This window comes from Delphinus delphis, chromosome 8 (assembly GCF_949987515.2).
Source record: "Delphinus delphis chromosome 8, mDelDel1.2, whole genome shotgun sequence".
NCBI lineage: Eukaryota > Metazoa > Chordata > Mammalia > Artiodactyla > Delphinidae > Delphinus > Delphinus delphis.
In genome coordinates, this window is record NC_082690.1 from 83,954,541 (window position 1) to 83,977,192 (window position 22,652).

General features: G+C 35.0%; 1 protein-coding gene and 1 pseudogene across 3 annotated transcripts in view; one reads left to right on the forward strand and one right to left on the reverse strand.

Annotated features, from left to right (window-relative positions):
* Window positions 1-22,652, reverse strand: part of IMMP1L (inner mitochondrial membrane peptidase subunit 1) — a 73,740-nt gene that overhangs the window by 30,784 nt on the left and 20,304 nt on the right. The window lies entirely within an intron of this gene.
* Window positions 21,726-22,599, forward strand: LOC132430297 (lipid transferase CIDEB pseudogene; annotated as a pseudogene).

Genomic DNA, 22,652 nt, shown 5'->3' on the forward strand with positions numbered 1-22,652 from the left:
AAGCCCACACACCTACGGTCAATTAATCTTCAACAAAGGAGGCAAGAATATACAATGGAAAAAAGACAGTCTCTTCAATAAGTGGTATTGGGAAAACTGGACAGCTACATGTAAAAGAATGAAATTAGAACATTCTCTAACACCATACACAAAAACAAACTCAAAATGGATTAAAGACCTAAATGTAAGACCAGATACTATAAAACTCCTAGAGGGAAACATAGGCAGAACACTCTTTGACATAAATTGCAGCAACAATTTTTGAATCTGTCTCCTAGAGTAATGGAAATGAAAGCAAAAATAAACAAATGGGACCTAATGAAACTTGAAGCTTTTGCATAGCAAAGAAAACCATAAACAAAATGAAAAGACAACCTACAGAATGGGAGAAATTATTTGCAAACGATGTGACCAACAGGGCTTAATTTCCAAAATATACAAACAGATCATACAGCTCAATATAGAAAACAAACAACCCAATCAAAAAATGGGCCGAACACCTTAACAGACATTTCTCCAAAGAAGACATACAACAGGCACATGAAAAGATGCTCAATATCGCTAATTATTAGAGAAATGCAAATCAAAACTACAATAATATATAACCTCACACGGGTCAGAATGGCCCTCATCAAAAAGTCTACAAATAATAAATGCTGGAGAGGGTGTGGAGAAAAGGGAACCCTTTTACACTGTTGGTGTCAATGTAAATTGGTGCAGCCACTATGGAGAATAGTATGGAGGTTCCTTAAAAAGATAAAAACAGAGTTACCATATGATCCTGCAATCCCACTCCTAGGCATATATCCAGAGAAAACTCTAATTCAAAAAGATACATGCACTCCAATGTTCACAGCAGCACTATTTACAATAGCCAAGACATGGAAACAACCTAAGTGTCCATCGACAGATGAATGGATAAATAAGATGTGGTACATATCTATATCTATATATATATATATAGATATAGATATATATATATACACAATGGACTATTACTCAGCCACAAAAAAGAATGAAATATTGCCATTTGCAGCAATATGGATGGACCCAGAGATTATCATACTAAATAAAGTCAGAAAGAGAAAGACAAATAACATATGATATCACTTATATGTGGAATCTAAAAAAAATGATACAAATGAACTTATTTACAAAACAGAAATAGACTCACAGACATAGAAAGCAAACTTATGGTTACCAAAAGGGAAAGGCGAGGGGAAGGATAAATTAGGAGCTTTGGATTAACAGACGCACACTACTTTATGTAAAATAGATAAACAACAAGGTCCTACTGTATAGCATAGGGAACTGTATTCAATATCCTGTAATAAACCATAATGAAAAAGAATCTGAAAAAGAAGAGATAGATAGATAGATAAACTGAACCACTTTTCTATACACAGGAAACACAACATTGTAAATCAACTGTAGTTCAATTTAAAAAAATACTGGGTAAAAGGTTGTTGGTAAACAGGACATGTGCAAAGTATTAAAGTAAATAGTTTATTATTTACAAAGGGAACAGAATACCTTTACATGAAGAGATCAAGTAAATATTACATTTACATGAAGAGATCAAGTACATATTAACTATGTGATCAAATTTAGCTGCATAAATAATGGTAAAAACTGATATGTAGCTTCCTGACATGATGCAGTGACATACAGTACATCAACATCTTTGTACTATTCTTGCCAGAAGTGTATAACCTAAATCTAATTATGAACAATCAGACACATCTGTATCATAATCCATAAACAACTTGAACACTTAAAATATAAATTTAATAAAATAATAAGAGTATTATTTTAAATTATAAGAATAATTTAAAATACAAGGACATGACAACCAAATACAATATGAAATCCTTAACTGGATCCTGAAGCAAAAGAAAAAGAAAAGCAATAAAAGATATTATGGGAAATTTGAACATAGCCTGTAAATCAAAACACATCATCGTTTCAATGTTATATTTAACAATATCACGACTATGCAGAATGATCTTGTTCACAGAAGAAAAGCACTGATTTAAAGATGAATGTAACTGTAACTTTCTTTCACATGGTTTACTTCTGCTACTAATAATATAGACATATGTAGATAAATTTATACACACACATATACAAATATATACATACACATATATATGTATATATATATATATATATATGGAGGAATAGAGAAAGATAATATGGCAAGATGTTCACTGTAAATCCAGATGGAGTGTATATGAATGTGTATAACATTTTCTTCAACTCTATAATAGAATTTTTAAAAGAAGAAACACTTGGAGGAAAAGGGGTGTCCCCATAGTCATCAGGTCATTCAATCATTCAACCAATATTTATTGAGCTTCTACTATATGCCAAATACTGTGTTCAGCCCTGGAAATACAATAATGAACATGATGCCTGCCCTTATAGAGCTTATAGATTACTGGGTCAGATGTCACACACACATACAAAGTAGACAAACATGTAAATATATTAAATAATTTCCATAAAGGAAAAAATAGGGTAAAGTGATACAGAATTATTGGTGGGACATATTTTTCTTAAGGATGAATCAGGAAAGATTTCTCTAAGAAAATAACATTGAAGTTAGGTCCTGAAAGATGAAATAACTATGGAAATTGTGGAAAGAACATTAAAAGCAGATGAAACAGAAAGCATGTGCTTAAGGAATTAAAAGAAGACTGGAGCACTGTGTGAAGGACATTAAATGAGACTAGAGAAAGACGAAAAATTATTCAAGTCTTGTAGAACTTTGGATTTAATTCTAAGACTAATGGGAAGCCACTGAAGGATTTAAGCAGGAGAGTAACATGATCTGATTTAGAATTTAAGATCACTCTCACTGTTATGTAGAGAAAGGACTGGAATGGGTGCAAGATTAGAAATGCTGGGAGGGTAGTTAGGCTGGACCAACTACAGAAGTGGCAATGGAGATGGAGAAAAATGGACAGATTTGAAAAATTTGTCCATTTTTGTGGATTTGTCCAAATTTGTGGATTTGAAAAATCCACAGAAAAATGGACTGATTAACTTTTTTCTTTTTTTAATAAATTTATTTATTTTTGGCTGCATTGGGTCTTCATTGCTGTGCACGGGCTTTCTCTAGTGTGACTAGCGGGGGCTACTCTTCGTTGCGGTGCGCTGACTTCCCATTGAGGTGGCTTCTCTTGCTGCAGAGCATGGGCTCTAGGCACATGGGCTTCAGTAGTTGTGGCTCACAGGCTCTAGAGCGCAGGCTCAGTAGTTGTGGCACATGGGCTTAGTTGCTCCGCGGCATGTGGGATCTTCCCTACCAGGGCTCGAACCCGTGTCCCCTGCATTGGTAGGCGGATTCTCAACCACTGCGCCACCTGGAAAGCCCAGCTTTTTGTCTTTTTAGCCAAAAAAAAAAAACCCATCTTTGTTCCATCATCACCTAACTGGCCAAAACTATATAACTAAGTACAGTAAGGTGTACTTATAACTAAGTACAGGGGTGCTAAGAGAGCACTGCTGTTCTCTTTATAAGCTTTGTAGCACTATTTGACCTTGAAAAATCACCTGAGCATTACCTGAGAAAAATTAAAACGTTAAAGAAAGTATGAAAGGGAGACATGGAAATGGAGACAACATATACAGTCAGGTCTTTGGAAAAGTTTGGCTATGAAGGCAAGCTAAACAGTAGAGCAGGGTTTTTCATCCTCAGCAGTACTGACATTTGGAGCCAGACAATTCTTTGTTGTGGGCAGCTATCTTTTACATTGTAGGATTTTAGCAGCATCCCTGGCCTCCAGATGCCAGGAGGACCCCTTCCCTAGTTGTGACAAACTAAAATGTCTCCAGACATTGCCACATGTCCCCAGGATATAAAAAGGCCCTCAGTTGAGAACCACAGCAGTAGAGTAATAGGAAGAATGTGGTATTTAGCAAGTTTTTTAAAACACAGAAACACAGTAGCATATGCTTGAGAGCCAATGGTAACAATCCCACAGGGAGATGAAGAGAGACTACTGATAAGTGAGGGAGAAGAGGAGACGGAAATAGAGAGATGCCTGAACACTGACATAAAGAAGGCAAGAGGAAGACTTCAATGCCAGTTTTGACAGAGTACTTATACCAGAATAACTTCTTGGTTGCAAAATCTGGATAAACAAAATAGCTGTTTAAAGGCATTAGGCAGCAATATAGGCAAGTCTTGAGGGGCAAGTATATATGAAAGAAGGGAAGAACATAAGGTAAACACATTCACTTGGCCTTTTCTCCAAGAATACTTGCCAATTTACAGCACAGGAAAATAAAAGTTTTAGCAGAAAGTGGCAGTTCCATTTGGTTAAGAAAGTGCTTGGAATTTATGGCCATCAAAGTAGATGGCACATGAGGGTCAAACTGTAGACACATAGGAACCATAAGTTGGCATGCAATTTTGCCACGAAATGCTAGTCAACTCCTAAACTGCTACCTGAGCAGAGTGAGACTCCAGAATCTCAGTAGAAAGCAGAAAATAAAAGGCTAAAAACCTAAACAGAGATGTTAGCAACCACAGAATACCACGCAATGTGAGGGAGACAGGGGTTGGACTTCAAGACCTTCCAAGGCTGGCCATGCTGGTTATGACTGCAGTAGGGTTACCACTGAGTGTGAGGGCAAAACTGAAAGGGATCAGCCTTAACAAAGAATACAACCCACCCTTGACAGCATTAAACTGACCTGTTCACACACTACCTGGCTGCTGAGGAAAAACAAAACAAAAACTCTCAATTTTCATAGGAAGAATACATCAATGAGAACTCCCACAATATTTTCTATAATGTTGGAGTGGGAAGGCCTTTTTTATTTTTATTTATTTATTTATTTTTGCGGTACGCGGGCCTCTCACTGTTGTGGCCTCTCCCGTTGCGGAGCACAGGCTCTGGACGTGCAGGCTCAGCGGCCATGGCTCACGGGCCCAGCCGCTCCGCGGCATGTGGGATCTTCCCGGACCGGGTCACGAACCCAGCCGCTCCGCGGCACGTGGGATCTTCCCGGACCGGGTCACGAACCCGTGTCCCCTGCATCGGCAGGCAGACTCTCAAGCACTGCGCCACCAGGGAAGCCCAGGAAGGCCTTTTTTAAAACAAAACTGAGATATAATTCACATGCCATGAAATTCACTCTTAAAGTATACAATTGTAAAAGCTGTGTTCAAACACTGATAGTTTTGTTAGTTTGATGGTAGAAAAATGAAGGAGCTCTTAATTCAGGTTTTTATCTTCTCAATCTCATGAGCTGAGGTCAAGAGCAGAGACTGAGAACTCTCAGCATAAAGCAAGCTGGTAAACAGAACTGGTTACAGATGTATTAGTATTCTATTGCTTCTGTAACGAATTACCATAAAGTTAGTGGTTTAAAACAACACAAATTTATGATCTTACAGTCTGTAGGTCAGAAGTCCACTATGTGCCTCACTGAACTAAAAATCAAGGTTTGGCAGGGCTGCAATCCCTTCTGGAAGCTCTAGGGAAGAATCTATCTCCTTGCCTTTTCCAGCTTCTAGAAGCACAAACGTTCCTTGGCTCATGGTCCCCTTCTTCCGACTTCAAAGTAAGCAGCATTGCATTTCTCTGACCATTCTTCCTTGGTCACATCTCCCTCTAACTCTCTGGCTTTATTTTGCCATCTTCTTCCACTCTTAAGAACCCCTGTGATTAAATAGAGCCCACCCAGATAATCCATGATAATCTCCTCATTCACATTCCTTAATTTAATCACATCTGCAAAGTCCTTTTTGCCATGTAAGGTAACATATTCACATGTTCTAGAGATTAAAACATGGATATCTTGGAGTGAGGGGTGTAATTATTCTACCTGGTAGCCACATCAAATACCGACACACTCAACCAGTAGTTATCAAAGTGTGGTCCCCAGATCAGCAGGCATTTGTTTGAAGTGCAAATTCTTGGGCCAAACTCAAGATTTATGTAATCAGAATGGGAGTGTTGCTCGGCAGTCTGTGTTTTAACAAGTTCTCCAGGTGATTCTGAAACAGAATTTGAGAACAACTGCTCTAAGCTCCCAGGTGGCCAATGGCCACTTCTATCCTTGAGCAGCCTTGCTCATCTAGTCATTTATTACTGTGTGCCAGATAACTTACCATATTCCATGTGTGCTGTGAGAAAAGTTGGAAAGCTTTGGCATATAGAATTTTAATCCACCTAGGAAACAGAATTTACTACTTTTTATTCCCTATTACATTTATATTTTAAAAAACTGAGTTAGATAAATCAGGAGTTTGGGATTAACATTTACACACTACTATATATAAAATAGGTAAACAACAAGAACCTACTGTACAGCACAGATAACTATACTCAATATCTTGTAATAACCTATAATGGAAAAGAATCTGAAAAAGTATATATATATAACTGAATCACTTTGCTATACACTTAAAACTAACACATTGTAAATTAACTATACTTCAATAAAAAAACTGAGTTATTAATGTAGAGAACCAATTCCTTTAATGGGGAGTCTATGTACTCTATCACATAACTAATAGAAAAGCTAGGAAAAAAGAAATGAAAATTTAAAATTGTGACTGTGCCACATAATACAGGAAAGGAAACATACAATAATCCTCCCCAGAAAACCTTTAAGAGATTCTGATTAAAATATAGTAAAACTCGGGCTTCTCTGGTGGCACAGTGGTTGAGAGTCCGCCTGCCGATGCAGGGGACACGGGTTCGTGCCCCGGTCCGGGAAGGCCCCACATGCCGCGGAGCGGCTGGGCCCGGTGAGCCATGGCCGCTGAGCCTGCGCGTCCGGAGCCTGTGCTCTGCAACGGGAGAGGCCACAACAGTGAGAGCCCCGCGTACCGCAAAAAAAAAAAATATATATATATATATAGTAAAACTCCACATAATACTGGCATAAGGGAGCAAGGTTGTTGTCTAATTTCAATGTTCTATAGCTACATTATAGATTTTAAAATTTTTTCTTCCTATAACATAAAGTTAGAAAACACTTTGTCGGATGTAGGTAATAATGGCTTCTTTCAATATACATAAAAAATCCTCAATTACCAACCAAAATAACAGTAACAACAATTACAGCAAATACTTAAATAATAGTCTTGAGTGCCAAGCACTGTTCTAGTTACATATATTAACTCACTTAATTCTTACAATAACTCTATGAGAACTCATTTTATCAAGTATCTCATTTTACAGATAAAGAAACTGAGGGACAGAAAGGTTAAGGAACTATTAAAAATCACACAGCTCATACACAGCAGAGCCAGAATTCAAAACAAGGAGGTTGGGTTCTAAAGTCCACCACTATGCTCTACTGCCTCTCAATAAAAATCAAAGAACTTTGTTGGAGACTATTTATAAAATAGGCATGGGAGAGAGGTTGGACTGACGTTAAAACTAGCTAAAAAGATGGAGCAGAGTGAACTCTAGAAGCTGAAAAACAAGTAGACATTTCTCCATCCTTGAAGTTTCTGGGAATAGGGGTACAAGTCTAAGATCTTGATTTAGATCTAACCATTAAAGTAGGCTTTACAATGATTTCAGAATACCCAAAGCCACAAAGAAAATATCCACCTGATTGTTCAGGTCTGGAATTCCTTCGAAAAGAAGAGAAAGCGTTTTGTTTCAGAAACAGGAAAAAATGTAAAGTGTCAGGGTTAATTGAAACTATCAGTTTACAGAAATTCATTTATTTTAAATTATAAGCAGTCAATCAAAGAAGTGATTAATATCATACTTTTTTTTGTTTTGATACATGGAATAGTTAGTGAATATATTAGCATTTAAAGAAGGATTCACATTAAGAAAAGGTGAGAAGAGAGTAGGATGCGAAGCAGAAGACAAATCCCAACATCATAGTTTTGCTACATTTACCTTCATTTGGACAAGAAACAGCAGACTTATGACATTCCTGAGACCTCTATGATTTCTAAAATTCAAGAATATCTACAACAAAATACACTTTTCCCATAGAATTATATCTATCTATCTATACAAAGTAACTGAAAGATATATGTCCATTTCTGACCGTGAATGGAAGTTACTGTGACAAGAAGAGAACAACAAAGACTCATTAAGACATGGATGTTGAGTGGTGTACTCTGTTCAATAGCTAAATAATTCACTCTCACACAGCAGCCTCTCCATCAAAGTAATTCAAATTCCTGCCATTTCAAAATCACCTTCAAGGCTGCTCATGAATTGTTCAAATCTGTAATGTTAAATCTACTGTAAGACATGTGCAGAGGATACTTTTTACATTCTAGAACTGCAAATTCAAGGAGCACTTATCCCCATAATCAATGAAAATTTTATTTAAATCTATTTATTTTGATTCATTCTCAGAGGAAATAACTGACAGCACTTTAAGGTTTAAAGCAGTGAATACTGCTTTAAATTTGACTGCAGCATCAAAATAACTCAAGAACCTAATTAAAATCCAAATTTCCAGGCTCCCATCATGGAGCTAATGAATTAGAATTTGTGGGAGCAAGGCTGCAGAATCAGTAGTTTTAATAAGCTCCCAGGAAGGAAACCCAGTAAAGAACTTTGTGCTGTCATTTGAGACCACTGAGACATACTCACCATTTTCAGAAACTTGACAAAATTTAACCATTCATTATTTTTAAACTAAATGTTAACTTTGGGATCATTCTATAAATTTTCATCATCAAATAAACTGTATAATGCTAACATTTCAATGATTTTGAAAATCCAATATTATTTTCTGAAGTTCACCTTTTATACATATATATACAAAATCAAAACTCATTCTATGTTTATAAAGCATAAGCACTTGACACTATTAATATAATTAAGTACCAGCTTCCAAACAGTGAAATGCCAAAACCACCCCATTCATTTACCAATAATTCCCCAATGGCTATATAATCCATCTATTTCAGAACAATATACAAGTTGTACAAGCAATAGTTGAAGGATATTCATTCAAATGGAAGAAATATCATTTAGCATTATTACAGGCTAGCTGTCATGTGCCAGTCTACAGTTCATGCATGGCCCTTTAGGGGTAATACTAAGGCTCACAAATTACCAAAAAAGAAAAAAAAGTTTATCATCTCTTAAATAATCAATAAGTCCTATGATTCCCATCCTGCACTACTGTTACAGTTGACTTATTTTTTTTTTAATTTTCTTCATTTCTCCCATCCTATATCCCTTTTTCTTATCTCCAAAAATAACTCCCTTAACTTTTATTAAAGACACATTATGAGTCACCTGTGCAATAAATTTATTAGCTGTAGCTTTTAAAGATGAGTCAACTTTATGTTATCAACAAGGTATTAAATTCAAGTAACCGATACCTATTTGAAAAGAATGTATGTCACTGAGAAGACCCTATATGTTTACAATGAATTTAATTAAGATGAGTTTATTTGGGACTTTCCAAAGGAGATAACCATTTCTAGTCAAGTAATAATGGCTAGGACAGGGAAGGAAAAAACACTTAACTCTCAAATGCCACTCAGTAAACAGCTGATTAAAAAACAGAAAAGTAAACAGTGACCATGTTTAATAAAAGTTTTGAGACAAATTTTATTTTGAAAGGAAAGCTACTCTTTTGAAATAATTATATAATACTATTATATAAACTACCATAGAAAGTTACCCTGAGAAATACACTACCTGACAAAATAATTTGAAATTACACATAAACCAAATATTGTATATTTAAAATAAAAGTAATTATATTACGAGGATAAGAAAAAGCTTTTAGTCCACTTATTTCATGAATAGATCTTTTCAGTGTAATAGAATTTTACATAAACAGCTTTTCAAATAGTAAAAATACAAACAGAAGGCTAAAGAAGTCCTTTAAAACGAACATAATGCAGTTCAGTAGAAATATTATTAAGCTTTCTCATTCATTCACTTTAAATGGGACAACCAATGAAGAAACACATTTTGGAATACAATAGCTTGAAACCAGTTAAAAAAAAATCATTAAGAATAACAAATTTGCTAGGTAGGTTTGACCAACGATCGCTATATAAATTTATATTTTATTATTGTTTTTTTAGATAAAGACCTCATATGGAGAAAAGTAAAATGTACTACACATAAACAGAGACTGCAAGTAAACCAATATATTATGCATAATGGATGATTATATTTCAGTTATTCTTATAATTTCAAAAAGACTTTAGTCACCTATATTTAAGATTTTTAAGTTTAAAAACATTAAGATTAACGTTTTATAATCTATTTTTTCAAATATAAAGCTACTAAATCAAAAAACATAATAAGATAAAAATCAAGTCCTATGAATAAATATTTTAAAAGTATTCCAGGATCATAACACTGACAACACTAATTATCTTTTCCAGTCTTGGCAGTTATGTTGCATACTGTTTGGGTGACTGATGGGATAATTTCACTTCATTTTCTCTCAGTTTATTCTGGACCATGTAAGAAAAGAATATTAAAATAATTAACACCTCTAAACAAAGTAGTTGATAAAGTTTTTGGTTGAAACAAAATGCTTAAAAAAAGAAAACCTCAATTAACTAATACATGATTCTAGAGCAAGTAACTAAACCCCCATCTGCTAAAGGAAAACTTTGACTAAGAATTTCTGATTTTAAAAAATAGTCATTCAGTATTAATATAAACTATTTTATGACTTTTACATAAGATCATACACTTTCACAAAGAGCCTTTTTTATCAGCAGTTTGAGTCAGCATTTCCTTAATTATCAAAAGTATATGTCGATATATTTTGATATCATTAAACATTTTATTCACTAAAAATATTTAATCAGCAGGAATTGAAGCAGTCATAAAACAGGTAAAACGTATGACAAAACAAATTACTCCAATTCCTTATACCTATAGACAGTAGGATTTATTGATAATGGCCTCATATCTAGAAGAACACTAGAGTCTTTATTATTTAATGTCAAACATAAATCTTTACCAATAGCAAACACATTGTATCACCAAACTAGAAAAAGTATAAAAGACAATAATCAACTTTTCTATTTGAACATTTTAATACATTTTAAGTCATACATAGTTTATAGTCTATATATGTCTTCCATAATTTTGAGTCATATAGCTTATAATAAGGCAACATATTTTAAATAATAAAAAAGCATATTCTTTGCCTTGATCATCTGATTTTTTTGGTTATTGTTTATAAAATTAATCATAGTTAGCAGGATAGAAATCGCTTTGAGCTTCATGAATGACATCCAAGAGATGGGAAAGGATTAGTTCTCAGTTGCTGCCAGTTATAGTGCCAGGTGGCTTTTTCTGCAGTGAAGGTGTTACAGATAATCCCATTACACTGGTACTAAATCTTGCAGACATCAAAATTATCACCAAGGTTCCTTTTCATCCCATCCTTTCCAAATGACTGGAAGTCGCTTCACCTGAAAGAAGTCAAATCCACATGCAGCTGCTGCTTTAGCAGACAGCAAACTCCCTGAGAACGCCAGTCGTGATTCAATTTTGCTGTGCTGGTGGCCCCCTATTCCCTGTCCAATAATACATCTGTTAAAAAATCCTACAGCTACAAATCAAGTTTAATCCTACTAGGGACCTCATGTTGGTCTTGTCTTCCAAAAAGGCAGCAGGTTCTGCTGTCTATCTGCTGGAGTCTGGGGAATACCATTTAAATCCCAGCCCTACTTAGAAGAATAAGCTAAGGATCACAAAACATGACCTCAAAAACCCTGATATGACTATATTCTGACCCAGAGGCATTCATTCTAGGTGAAGATTAGAACTTTGCATAATAAGATTACACAGCAAGTGAATGATATCAAGGGACTATCCATATGCAGCCGCCTGGTTTTCTATAGACAGCCTGTGCTCTGCAATATGCAGTGCAGACGAAAAAGAGCTTGGTCTTTCTAGCTGAAATAAAATAGATTCACATAAATTAGTTGGCCATTTCCAGATTCCTAAATCCCCTATTACATCTTTTATTGACAGCTCCGGTGAGGATAGCACAAATGTTATTCCTTTTCATTCTGTGCTTCTAGAACAATCATGCTCTGTAATTGAAATGTACATAGATTATGGCTAGAAATTAACATCTTGTTTGCTGTAATCTTGGATTACAATTGACTGTGTACATAATAAAATTAGGAAATCAATGGATGGATTTATCATCTCCAAGAAACTAGAGGCATTGTTTAAAGAACAGTTCAACATTTTGTGCCAACACTTTAAATGTATAAGTCACAAAGAGAAGTCAATAAAAATTTAAGTGAGTAAAAGAATACAACAGGCATCAGCCAATATCTACATAAAAGTTAGATTACATAAAAATTAGTTCATTTCCCTCAAAATTTAGAAAATGTGAATTATTCAGAGGTTTCACAAACAGGATTTTCTCCCTAAACCATACATGAACAAGGTGGTCAGTTACATATAATAAGGCCTCTACTTTTTTATAAAGTAGTTACAGTAGCAGGATTTTATACAAATCATCTTGATCATTTTATACTTTAAAATATTTGAATAAATTCAAATCAATTGTAATTCAAAGTTTTATAATTCTTAACTGTATACTTTTAAAGTACACAGTGAAGTAAACTCTCCTTATATTTATATATATACAGAGCATTTAAAATGTATGGAATCCTAGAAATATTTAAAAAACAATACTTTATGTTCAGTTTTCTTCCAAGAAAATGAAAACTGTACCAACTCTAAGCAAACATATATGAAAAAAGAGATTCATATTCATTCACCCAAATACCTATCCAGAAAAATTCTAATGTGATAAGAAGGAGTTCTCAACTTTATTTAAAGAAAAAAAGAAGTATCAAGATTTGCCATGGGATTCTTATAAAATTAAGATGCTCGGTATACCTGAAATATGACTTATTTGACAAGTTTGATTTGCCCACAATTGTTGAGGAACATACTACATCCATTACGTTGGCCATTATTATCTCCTTATCATCACAATACCTGTAAGCATAGCGCCATAATATCTGATAAATACTCAGAGTCAGGTAACATAATTCTGATTTTGTGTATAAATCAGGCACCAATATTATTAGTGCTAGAGCTATAAAAAACAATATATGTAATTTCAACTTTATAGAACATGAATACTGTTTGATTATCTTTATTAGAATATTACAAGAAAATTAATGAAGAATGAAAAATACACATTTCTGTTATGATTTTTATATGTAATACTCTAGAGCTACACTGTTCAATAAGGTAGCCATTAGCTACATATGGCTATCGAGCACTTGAAATGTGACTAGTCCAAATTGAGATGTACTGTAAGTATAAAATATACACTGGACTCTGAAGACAGTACAAAAAGAGAATAAAATATTTTGTATTAATTACATATTGAAAAGATAATATTTTGGATCTAATGGGTTAAATAATATATATATATGACTTGCATTATATTTCTCTGGAACAGCACGGCTCTAGCAGATCATACAATTTCAATAACATACTCCTAAGCTAACTGAAATTGTACTACTAATAAAAACACTAAAGCAGAGGGTTATTATGGAAAAACAAACATTCCAGTATCAAAGCTGATAGAAAAACCTAGTAAAGAAAAACAAAATGTTGTCATTTATTTTCTATTTCATATCTCTAGCTTAAGGGTAGTGGGGGAGAAGAAGGGACCAGCCAAATCAATGACCAACATGTACCAAAAAAGAATGTTTTATAGTTACAAAAATGCTTTAACCCAGTACACAAAGGTTTTTAGAAAAAACACAGCTTGGGCAACTTCATAAAAGACTAGTAAGGTCTGTGTGTTATCCCTCAATGAGTCCAATAAACAGCAACTTCAAAAAAGTCTGGATCTAGACAGGGCCGTGATTTTTGCCTAAGGTGCTATATAATTGTTTATATTCAAATTTTAAAACTACATTTTAAGTAATAACTATAATAGAGATTTGAAGCATTTAGTATATTTCAGAATTTTAGCAAAATTTAAAAGATCAATTTTATAAATTACTAGAAAACTGCTTTTTCATTAGTCTTCTCATCATTTCATCAATGTAGGTAAAGAAAAAATAGTCCATTAATAAAAAGTGTTTTACAGAAACAAGGCAAACCGTAAATAGTTAAAGTATAAAACATATACCTAATTTAATTCAAGAAATGTAACGACTGATTTAGTATGACCACAGACAACTGATATCATACAATTAAAACACACAGTCTATCTTTGTCACACATTGGAATATTATTTCAATATAAACAACAGTATGTAAGGTATTAACTCATTTAAAAGTTGCTTTTTCATAATTATTCCTTCATAATATGTATCTAAAATACTAAGACTAAAGATGAAATATGAGTATCAATAAATAAGATGCGTAAACTCTAAATCAATTCTTCATGACCCAGCCATGCCACTTTTTCCTATCCTTTCAAAATTATTTAAGTTCTTTTCTTTTCTAGTTACAAGTATCACACAGACATAGACACACATAGACACACAAAAAAACCCAAAATAATAACAATAAAAAACTTTCTAGTCATCAATATATGAGTGCAATGATATTCAGTCTAAGCTAATCCCCAGACATCCAAATTCATGAATAAAAATTCATCAGTTTTAAATACACTGAGCCTATTAAGCAAGAACAAAAGCATATGCACAAAAGAGCTTTTAATATATTTCAAAGCCCACAAGAGCCATGGTCTCATTAAAATTATAAATTACACAAACATGGAATGAAGATTCAAACTGCAGTGCAGCTAAGCAGATTACAGAAAACCCCGCGTTCCATATGATAACACACCATGGCCCTCCCAGATGGAGGCTTGGAACAAAAAGGCCATCACCACAGCTAGGGAAAACCTCCTTGTGATCTCTGGTTTCTGTTCAGCAGATGACAGCCAAATAATATGTTGATTATTCTGTTTGTGCTGCTAAGCTTGTAAGATGGAATAAAAGCGATATGATCTATTGTGAACCCAATGCTAATGTGTTGCTCCACTCATAAATAATATGCTGAATTTATTTTGAAAATATCTTTTATCTGAATTTCAGTTTTCAAATGCATGAATTAAAATAAAAGCCAGTAGAAAATTATATTTAATGTTATGCTTTAAACTAAAAAATGTAGATGACAAGTGAAAAATATCTAGGTGCTTAGTTAAGAGTCAAGTACAATCACCTTTCTTTAATTTCAGCACTGTGATCAAAGACAAAATATATTTTTAAATAGGCAATTACTCTCATGAAATATAAATGTAAAATTAAGTAATACAATAGTCATGAAGTTAACAATAAACATTATTGACAAGATAAAAACTAAAATACCAGGGTATATAAAAACACTTTGCTGCAATATAAATAATAGCACATAGAACAAATACCTAAAATATTTTTGAATAATAAAAAGTATCACTGAAGGCGTTATGAATGTTAACTTGTACACAAATTGATGCTCACAAGAAATCCTACTTAAAATCAAAATAATTAAAAAGAAGCTTATATAGTAGGAAGCAGCCGCATAGCACAGGGAGATCAGCTCAGTGCTTTGTGACCACCTAGAGGGGTGAGATAGGGACGGTAGGAGGGAGATGCAAGAGGGAGGAGATATGGGGATATATATATATGTATAGCTGATTCACTTTGTTATAAAGCAGAAACTAACACACCATTGTAAAGCAATTATACCCCAAAAAAGATGTTTAGAAAAAAAGAAGCTTATAAAAATAATTTGCAAATATAATAGCATTCATATCGCTTTGATGACAAAAGTTAAAACCTAATTTTTCTCCTCAATTAAATATCCTAAACTTTAACAGCGTAAACTATACCCAAATGAGGTCACTGGAATTACGTCTGTAAATACTTCACAAGATTTCATGGATAAACATTTTTATGAATACTAGAATTGTTAAAAATATTGAAAATCATAACATTTTCCCACCCCAGAAATTCTTTCCTGGATTTTCTAGTAAACTTTCCTTAAAGACAAACAAATAAATAAAGCAGTACATTAAAGCTGCAGGTAAGGTAAACACAGATTACACACTATTTTCTTAAGGGGGTATTTTGTAGGCGGTACATAATTATGTTCATTTACAAAAGTCCACTTTGTTTTTCTGTCTAGAGACATAGATTGAGTCTAAAAAGAGAAGCAAAACTGCCTAACATGAGAATACAGGCTAAAAATTACGGATGCAAAAGGTAAAATTACAACACTTTTAGAGAAAAACACAGAACACAGAACATCCTTGGTGTAGACAATTATTTCTTAAGTAAGATGTAAAAGCACTAAACATGGGCTTCCCTGGTGGCGCAGTGGTTGAGAGTCCGCCTGCCTTTGCAGGGGACACGGGTTCGTGCCCTGGTCCGGGAAGATCCCACATGCCGTGGAGCGGCTAGGCCCGTGAGCCATGGCCGCTGAGCCTGCGTGTCCGGAGCCTGTGCTCTGCAACGGGAGAGGCCACAACAGTGAGAGGCCCGTGTACCGCAAAAAAAAAAAAAAAAAAAAAAAAAGCACTAAACATAAATGGCAAACTAGACTACTTTAAAGGCATAAACTTCTGTTCATCAAAAGCACTATTAATAGATTGAAAAGGCAAACCTCAGAGTTGGAGAAATATTTGCAATACCTAAAAAAATGAAGGACTCATATTCGGAATATATAAAGAGCTCCTACAAATCAAAGAAAAAGGCAGCCCAACAAAAAAATGGGCAAAAGAAGTGAACAGGCACTTCACAAAAGAGAATAACAAATAGTCAATATACATATGAAAAAGTGCTCAATTTCATCAATCATCAGGGAACTAGAAATTAAAACAGTATAATGATTTACTACTTTATATCCACCAGAATTGAAAGATGAAAAAGATGGCGAAAAGGGAGAGTTAGCAAAGACGCAGAGCAACTTGAACTCTCCTATGAACGTAAATTAGTACAACCATTTCAGAAAACTGGCAATTTTGATTAAAGCTGGAAATAAACGTACTTATGATCCAGTAATTTTGCTCCTAGACATATGCTCAGCAGAAACCCATAAATATATTAATCAGGAGATATGTATTAGAATGTTTATATTTAACATTATATGGAAATCACCCAAATGTCCATTAACAGAATAGATAAAAAATAGTTGTGATATAGTCATATAATAGAATGCAGCAATGAAAATGAACAGATTACAACTACATGCAACAATGTAGTTGAATCTCAAGACATAATGTTGAACAAAGGAAACCAGACATAAAAAAATTATACTGTATAATTCTATACATAAAATACAAAACCAAGCAAAACTAATCTATGCTATTAAAAGTCAAGGCAGTGGTAATCCTTGTGCAGGGAGGGAGACAGTGGCTGGAAGAGAGCATGAAGGTGTCTTCTAGAGTGCTGATAATGTTCTTTTTCGTATCTGGGTGCTGTTTGCATAATTGTATTTGGCTTCTAAAAAATTCATTGAGCCATCCACTTATAATATGCACACTTTTCCATATATATAGCTTTCTTTAAAAATGCAATTTTGCACACAAATACAGATATACAAAGGTAGTCAAAATCCCTGTCATAAGAAATTTAGGAACAACTAATGTATGTATAACCTAAAGGTGAAAACTAAAGGTTCTTATACTACTTATTTGAATAATCAATTTTTCAAACCAATAGGTAAGATAAGTTCCTGAACTCTTAAAAATGGAGGAGCAACAGCTATTCACCCTATTATATTCCCCAGCTCCCAATCTACAATACCATATTTTCAGAGATAACTGGCCTTTGTGTCAGAGTAGCTGCTGGTGCCGCTATTATAACAGAGCTTCTAAAATAGTCTCAGTACTGAAAAATTGCCCTTCTGTGAGAAACTAAAGTAGCACAGAAGATAAGGCAGTATAAAGAATATGTTTGCCGTTTTCCTCATTGCCCTCAAATTTCATAAGCTTTTATTTATTATGAAAGCTTATTACCTAATTTAATGGGAATCTTTTGAAAACATTTATTTTACTTTTCAGTGAAGTTAAAATATAATTCTTTAATATCAATATCCTATAAATTAAATGAAACTTCATGATAATTTGACAATTTACATCTCATTATTTCCCACTTAAATATTTTCCCTTACTTCTATACTGGAACCAACACACGATTTACAACACTGTTTTTCTCGTATTGAAAAGATACTTTAAGAAATAAGCTAAGGGCTTCCCTGGTGGCACAATGGTTAAGAATCTACCTGCCAATGCAGGGGACATGGGTTCGAGCCCTGGTCTGGGAAGATCCCACATGCCGTGGAGCAACTAAGCCCATGAGCCACAACTACTGAGCCTGCGCTCTAGAGCCCACGAGCCACAACTACTGAGCTCATGTGCCACAACTACTGAAGCCTGTGTGCCTAGAGCCTGTGCTCTGCAACAAGAGAAGCCACCGCAATGAGAAGCCCGTGCACCACAACAAAGAGTAGCCCCCACTCTCTGCAACTAGAGAAAGCCCACGCACAGCAACAAAGACCCAGCGCAGCCAAAAATAAATTATAAAAAAAAAGAAAGAAGCTAAAAGAAATCACCTAATGATTATATAGTTCACGTTTTACTTGTATAATAAATATTTATTCAGTTCTTACTATCTCCCTGGCTCTGCGGATAAAGGAATAAAACTGGCTAATTCTGTGGGAAATATAGTAGGTTTATCCCTTTCTTTCTCTCTCTCATTTGACTAACAAATAAAACTATTTTTAACTAGTAACATAGTCACATATTCAAAAATTAAAAACAATCTAAAAGATATACAGTAAAAGTCCCATCTACTTTGTTTTCCTTACCCATCCACATACAAGATTTAGATTTTGTATACCTGTCCAAATTTTCTTTATGCAAATATAAGCAATTATGAATATATCTTAAGCCTCTCCTCCTTTACACAAAAAGTAGTTTACTATACACTCTGCTTGAACTTTGCTCTTTTCAAATAACAATGTATGCTTGAAAACTTTCCAAATCTTCATATAGAGAACAACCTTTCTATTTTTACAGCTGTAGAGTACTTCACTGTACAGCTATGCCAGAGTTCATTCAACCAGTACCCTACTGATAGATAGTAGGGATGTTTCCAATCTTTTGCTGCTACAAAAGAAGCTACAATGAAAACTTTTATGCATATGTTTTGTTTTGTTTTGTTTTGTTTGCGGTACGCGGGCCTCTCACTGTTGTGGCCTCTCTCGTTGCAGAGCACAGGCTCCGGACACGCAGGCTCAGCGGCCATGGCTCACGGGCCCAGTCGCTCCGCGGCACGTGGGATCTTCCCGGACTGGGGCACGAACCCGTTTCCCCTGCATCGGCAGGCAGACTCTCAACCACTGCGCCACCAGGGAATCCCTGCATATGTTATTTTATAAGTACGTAAGTATATCTGTAATAAATTCCCAGAATTGGCTGAGACAAGTGTGTAAATGCATGGGTCTTTCTCTAGAAATTGCTAATTTTTCTTCTGTGGGGGCTGTGTCATTTTGCTTCCACCACATATACATCTCAGATGTATACCAGAAAAAGCTATTCTTCTCTTTGGGCCTCTAAGATATTTTGTTCATTAGGCAATTCTCAAAGATGTTCTCATTGGAAAAAACTATATGAAGTTCTTTGTTTATTTGTCCCCAAATGCATATGTAAAATTGCTGACTTAGTTTTCAAGTTGGAAAAATATCGCTGATGTAGGAAATCATCATATTGATGCCTAATGTGCTGGGATAGCAACTGTCTATCTCTCTTCCCGAGATCTCCTTTCATTTAAAAACAAATATACACCCCCCATCCCAATTTTTTTCCTTTAAATTCACATTCAGTACTTTATAATTGGGAAAGCAGTCAAATGCATTTCACTTTTAAGTGAATGTTTTCCTGAAACACTTAAATGTTTTCTGGAAACCAAATCTATGTTACTTCTATATTTTCCTTTACAAAGCTATCATTTCAAAGGTAGTTTAATCTTTATGACTGACATTTTCAATAGGCAATGTCACCTAATACATTGTTTTTATTTCAAAGCCCATCCTGTCAAATATCTTATCATTAAAAACAACCACTTAAAGCTCATTGGACTTCCTATTTAAGGAATCCTTAAGTAAATCCAGTTTCAATATCACTGTTTTATAAGAAAATATGTACATGATAATTTTTATTCCCCAAATAAGGATACCATAGTATTGATACATGCAAATCTAGGCTGCATTTCAATCATCCAGAAATCAGTTGTGAGATAATCTCAGTCTCTTGGAACAAAGCAGTAAGACAAGTTGCTGACCCCAAAGTAAATTTTAAATTTACTTTCTATGCCCTTAATCAGTAGATGGGGCAGACCATACTTAAGCTCTCACCTAACCAATGAATATGTTAGGTAAATGCTGATTTTTACATTAGAGTTAATATAATGCACTGAGAGCAAAAAACAAGAATTACCTAACAAAGGTAAAACAAAACAAAACAACAACAAAAAAACCACATCGTAAGCAGCACCCAGGACATAAAAGTTATCAGTCTAAGACAATTTAGGAAAGCGGTCCTAGACAGCATAACGGTCTCTGAGGAAATCACATAAATTCTGTGAAATGACTAATGTTAACAATAACAACTCTGACCCATCAAAAAAAACAAAAACAAAAACAACTTACATTATACTCAATTTGTTCTGTTTAAGAAGACAGAAGGGTACGTTTTATATTTCAAAAACATTTTATAAAAAAATATTCATATGAAATAAACTTTGGCACACAAAAGGATAAGATTCAATTATTCACAAAATTAACAGATGAGGAAATAGTACACCACTTGTTAATAACAGGCCAATGAATGAGGAATTATTCTAAGTAAGATTCTCAAAGTTAGAATATACCACAGTTGCCTTTCAGAAGATGAATTGTAATAAAGTGCAGTAACATTTTGGGGGCCTTTAAACATACAATTCTCTGTGCAAGGCCACTTCTTGGTTAAGAGTCAAAAGAATACCTGATAATTTCTGAAAGCTAGTCATGCAAATTCTCCACTTCAATGGCTGGACACACTCAAGAATATATCCTGATTTCACTTTTCACTTTCTTTTCTTTAAATTGTGACTGCCACTAAGTAGACAGTTTGGTCTGGTTTCTGGCTCCAACCTTGTGCAATTCACTCAATCTCTTTAGCTCTCCTTATTTTCTTCATCAGTAAAGTGAAGAAGTTATAGAAAACATGATATAATTGTAAATGGAATCAAAGTGCTAATAAAGTAAAACAAAGAGTTACTACATTAGGTCCTATATCTGTATATCTACTACACATATACTATTTTTAAACTGTCACAAGTTACATGGCACTCTACCATATATTTAAGGCCTACCGTAAAGAAATTATGATCACTTCAGAATCTTTTCCAACACTTAATATGTGTCACTCTCAGGATACAACAACTTCCTCATGTACTCATTTAAATTAATTTAAAATACCACTATAATCAATTATCTTTAACCTGAAAATATATGACATTTTCCCACTTGACACATAAAAATCAACATATGATATGTAAAAGAACGTTCATGGAAATGTTAATTATAATAGCCAAACACCAGAAAGAACCCAAACATCCACCAAAAACAGAATGGATGAATTCTGTCATATTCATTCCAAAGGAATAACACATGATAATGAAAATGAATAAAATAAAACTACATGCAACTATGTAGATGACCTTCAAAACATAATGCTGTGTAAAGGAAGAAAGAATGCATATGATTCCGGAAAATGGGGCTCACCAGTAGGCCCATCTGTGTCCCATGCTACCCCACAGGAGCACCCCACAGCTGCAGCAGTGTCACACTGCAGCAATCTAGCACCAACCCAAAGGGAAGTACAAAGGTCGTCACAGTCTCCAAGCTCAGTCAGGATCCAATATGAGCTCCAAGACTGGCTGTAGGGTCTGGACCCCAGCTCCACCACTCTAGCCACCTTTCTGTGTCTGTGATCACAGCTGCCACCTGCCAGGAACTACCAGACAAAGCACTGGAGACCCTGTGGTTAACGCTGGTGATAGACAAGGATGGGACCTCTGTGGACTGCAAGGACTTCTTCCAATTGTTGGAAGAGGATACATGCCTGATGATGCTGGAGTTCAAGCAGAGTTGGAGCCCCAGCAGGAGTAGGTGCTATCATATGGCCTAGGCTGGGAGAAGCCCAAGCACAGCAAGGGCATCGCCCTCATTACCTTGAACATATACAAGCAAAACCCTTGAGACCTCTTTGGCCTGAACATCAAAGCCACACTCTACAGGATCTACTCCATGAGTTGTGACTTTCAAGTACCTGGCCCAAAGAAAGTACTCAGGGAGCTCATCCAGTTGAACCTCCATGATGCTGCTGCAAGGCCTGAGCCACGTTGCTGGGAATTTCCTCTACCCTTTGCAATGCAGTGGAGGAGGCTGAGCAGTGACAGTGGCAGCAGCAGGGTCCCCTCCATCCCTACTGAGAAGGGGCTCTGAGCTTCTGCCCCAGACTCGTTCCAAGAGATACCCTGTGAGGACTGTGACAGCTCAGGTTTGGAGACCTGGAGGCAGTACAGACTAGATAACTCACCTGACTTCCCCCATTATTCTCTGACAGCACTGTGATAGGTTCCATCAGCATAATGCTTTCCATGCCTAGCCTATACACTTTCCTCAAGAATGCTGTCCT